This window comes from Caenorhabditis elegans, chromosome I (assembly GCF_000002985.6).
Source record: "Caenorhabditis elegans chromosome I".
Taxonomy (NCBI): Eukaryota; Metazoa; Nematoda; class Chromadorea; order Rhabditida; family Rhabditidae; genus Caenorhabditis; species Caenorhabditis elegans.
The window spans coordinates 12194119-12198599 of record NC_003279.8 but is presented as its reverse complement, the minus strand read 5'-3'; the positions used below and the strand labels follow the sequence as shown (position 1 = coordinate 12198599).

Genomic DNA, 4481 nt, shown 5'->3' with positions numbered 1-4481 from the left:
GAAACGCATAGCTTGGCAGGGAGGTCAAGTAGCGAAGGGAGTGGGGGAGGGCGCGAAAGTGCCACAGGGAGAGGGAGCAGAGAAAAAATATTTAAGGGACAAAAACTGAGAATTTCTATATTTTGCAATTGTTTTCAGCAAATAATGCAAATACAGAAGCATTCACAACCATAAAAAGAACACAGAAAAAGTGAAAGGATGTATCTTCTTTGACGTCATTAGACAGAGGGGGGGTCTAAAAGTGCTTGTTTTATGACACTTAACACTGAGAAAAGCCACCCTTCTTACTTTTATTGGGCTTAAACTAAAAACTGATATGTGGATTTAGTGTTGGCAAGTGCGCTCTGCTGGACTCTCGATAGAGCGCGATTGACGAACGAAGGAATTTTGAAAATGAAGTGAATTATTGATTTTTTTTTGTTTAATGGAATTCGTCAACGTGAAATCCAAATTATTTAAAAATATTTAAACTTGAACAAAAAAATTCAAAAAACATTACTGTGCCAGACTCCGCCTACTTAATGGTTCGCGGCCGAAAATGCGTAGGCGTAGTTAAACTGGCACAACTTTAAAACCATTTCACCTGCATCGTAGATTGAAGTGGGATTTTGGTAAAATTTGAGAAAATTTGAAAATTTATGTTCGGAAATATGGAGGATTTTCCAAGAAGTTCAAAATTTTAGAGGAAAATTTGAAATTTCAAGTTTATTTTCTGAAAGTTTGGAATCACAAAATAGATTAATATGTTGATTTTCAGAAAAACCAAATTTTATTAATAGGCTTAAAGATTTACGAAATATAAAAATTGTACAAAATAAACTGAGCGAAAAAATTTTTCAAAAATTTCATTTTGTCAGATTCTCATAAAACTCATCGAAACTGTTTCTAATCCTATTTCTTAAACGATAAAAAAGAGATAATTACTAGAAAAACTTTAGAAGTTGCGAAAAAAATGAAACGAATTTCGCATTTTCCAATGCAAAATTGGAAAAAATTGGGAAAAACTCAAATTTCTCAAAAACAAAATGTTGGGAGTTGCTGAAACTTCACCAAAATTTGCTCCGATTAATCTTCATTGATGTTAAGCACGAAAAAGGGAACAGTTTATGGCATTTACGTGAGATTTTGATATTTTAATAGGACAATGGTGCACATTGTGTCAGAGTGTCTCATTTCGGTTTGATCTACGTAGATCTACAAAAAATGCGGGAAAAAAGACGCAGAGTTCTCCACCGATTTTGCATGGTTAAGAACGAGCTGGCGTCACATTTTTTGGACAAAAAATTCCCGCATTTTTTGAAGATCAAACCGTAATGGGGGCAACCTGGCACCACTTGGGGTAGTGCAATACTTGAAACTATAGAATTTTCTAAAAGTCTCAAAAGTTTTTTTTTTCAAAATTCAATTAAGAACGTGATTCACAGCCAGCTACTGTTACAAAAGGTGAATAGAAAAGAAAAAATTCCACAAAAACCCGACGAAATGTATGTAAAGAATTCGAGAAAATAGAATGAAAACGGGGATGATGAAGCTTGTTGTATTGCTAACAAGGAATCGGGGGGATAAAAAAGAAAAAGAAAGACAGTTATCTTCGTTTCCTTCTTCTTCGTCTTCTCCATCGTCAGAAACTTGATGAACATTAGCCTTTCCTTCCAAACATGCAAAGAGAGACGCAGACTGCCAGGCGTCTCGGATCCGAATCAATGAAGCTTCATCATGGTTTGAAATCGAAAATGATCAATTGCCCATGTTTATATGTCACTAATCACTTTGATGTCTATGGGAGGCAATCTTTTGCAGGTGGCGTGTAGTTTGATGTGATATTGACCTGGAACAGAATTCAGTGAAAGTAATGAGCACCGTGAAAGCTTACAAGGAAAGGAAGTCAATCTTGTCCCGGACTTAAAAAAAAAATTATTTTTAGCCTAGATCACCACTTAAACTTCAGCGGTGCATTATTTCGCTGAATTTTGATGGGAGAAGGGCTCCAACTTGGACTGACGAACTGGTATTCACGTGAAATTAGTTTTTCAGGAACTGGTGCACATATCGAATAAAATTACACGGTACAACGATTAGGTCGTTCAACAACGTTCAATTTGTTGTTTTTTCCACTTAAACGTGGAGTAGCGCCAGTGGGGAATGTGTCAAAAAGTACTTCTATGGTGCCAAAATGACCGAATATCATAATAAAACTTTTCAAAAAAAATGTTTGATAATTTTTTATTTACTGTCAAAAAGTGACAATTACTCAGTTTTTGCCACTCATAATTTTGGAAGTCGACCAAAAAATTGTTTCTTCCTACATTTTTTATAATGTAATTTTGTTTTAAAGATTCGTATTAAAACATTGTAGGGGTCGAAACATGCGGCATTGCTTTGGATTTCCTCAAAAGCTCATATTTTCGCCAATTTGCCAAAACTTTGACCGGAAGTTATGAAAAAAATTTTTTTTTTGAGTGTTTTATGATATTCGGTCGTTTTAGGTTATTATAAGTGTATATAGACAATATCCTCACTTAAAATTGTCTGAAGACACCGAATTTCATAATGAAACTTCTTGAAAACCTCTCAAAAAAAGTTATGACGGCTCAAAAAATTACTTAAAATTAGTTAAAATTTGAAATTCGGCCGACTTGTTAAGCGGCTTAAAACTAATTTTTCAAAAACCACCATCTAATTTTGATATTTTAAAGTCGATGGACGATCAGATTTGGTGAAATTTGGTAACTTCTTTATAAATCTCCTTTATAAAAATTATCCAGGGCTTGTGGTCGCCCCATTCTGAAACTTTTCACAGACTCCTAACAAAACCCAAATAAACTTACTAAACAATAGTCTCACACCAGAAGCAAAAAAGGGCACCCATGTGATAGATAGTACACTTTTGATGTGTTCTAATTGCTTCTATCACATTCTCACTCACAACACAGATTTTACCTTTTCTTCCAAATTAATCTGTGCGTTTCAGGCAATAACTAAAACATGAAGGTCAACTACCAATTTTCCAAATCAATTTTTTTCTCTCGTTTTTTGCAGGAATCATCCAATTAGTGGGAGAAAGTTTCTATGGAAACCATTCTCGTATTTTTCTGTTTTGTTTACTATCGTTAGTATCGTTATGTTGGAAATCTTATTTTCTTGACACTGTCGGTTTTTTTGGAAACTGAAACTGAAACTCTTTAAAAAAATATAAATTTGTGTACAAAAAGCTTTATAGCATTTCAAAGCAAAAAAAAAAAATTTTTTGAGACATTTTTGAGGTTCTAAGCCTAAGCCTAAGCCTAAGCCTAAGCTTAAACCTAACTTTAAGCCTAATCCTCAAGCTAAGCTTCAGCAACGCCTGAGTCTAAGCCGAACCTTAATCCTAAGCCTAAGCCTGATCCTAGGCCTAGGACTAAGCTCAAGCCTAAACCTAAGCCTAAGACTAAGCCTAAGCCTAAGCCCATTTCTAAGCCTCAGCCTAAGACTAAGCCTAAGGTCTGAAATATGTTCCGTTGTTTTTCCAGAGATGTACTGCTGCAAGTTCCTCACATTGAAGCTTTATCTATCTACAAATCTAATCTGATCTTCATTTTTTCTATACGGTTTAAAAATTCAGGTTTCAGGTTTCATTTCTTCCTTCTTTATATCGACCTTTATTTCGGAACCTTGAAGGCACGTAGGTAGGCAGTCATGTGCCTACATGGAAGACCTGATTGAAACTGAATTTTTGGCAAATTTTGAATACTTTTTCGTGCGTTTTGTTTTTTTTTTTTGCTTTTGTTGTCAAAGGGGAGAGGGTGCTGCTTTCCAAAGTTTCTTCTTTTCGTTTTTTTTTTTGAAATTTTTTTGACACCAACGACAACATAAAGGTTCATGTGCATAACTTATGACGAAAGGAAATATTTTTCGTAGATTCAAATCCTAGGAATTTTTTTTAAAACCTCCATGGCTTTAAAATTAAACTTTCAATTTATTTGAAAACTTACCAAAAACATATATGAATATTCTTCTTTCAGAAAACACATTTCAAAAATTTCTAGGTAAAACGGTTCGGAAGTTGTGCCAGTTTAAAGGAACCGTACTCGTTTCCGTTGAGAAAAAAATTGTGTGGTTTTTTTTCCGAATTTTTGAAGTACTAATGTAAGTCTTAATAAAATCAAAAAATTCTCTGCGTTTCTTATCATTTCCTGATCTTGCCTTCCCCGATCTGTCAACTGATACGGGTGGCTCACATTGCCAGCTCACTGTGCACAGAGAGAGACTGTATGCATCTCTGCGTCCTCTCTTTTCTCTGAACTCTCTCTCTCTCTCTCTGCCCCTACCTGTTGTCCTTTTTATTATTATTGTTATGCAAATATGGTGGAACACGCATCTCCCGTTATGCTTTTTTATGTGCCTTTTTATCGATTTTTCGCTGAAATTTTTATGGTTTTTTAGAGTTATAGCATCACAATTTGAATTTAAAGTTGAGAAGTGAAGTTTGAAATTGAAAATTT

General features: G+C 34.6%; 1 non-coding gene across 1 annotated transcript; it reads right to left on the bottom strand.

The window, feature by feature from the left end:
- Positions 1-3265: 3265 nt before the first annotated feature.
- Positions 3266-3332, bottom strand: R05D7.9. Its single transcript, NR_131393.1, has one exon. It is a non-coding gene; the product is annotated as an Unclassified non-coding RNA R05D7.9 (non-coding RNA).
- Between the last annotated feature and the right edge of the window lie 1149 nt (positions 3333-4481).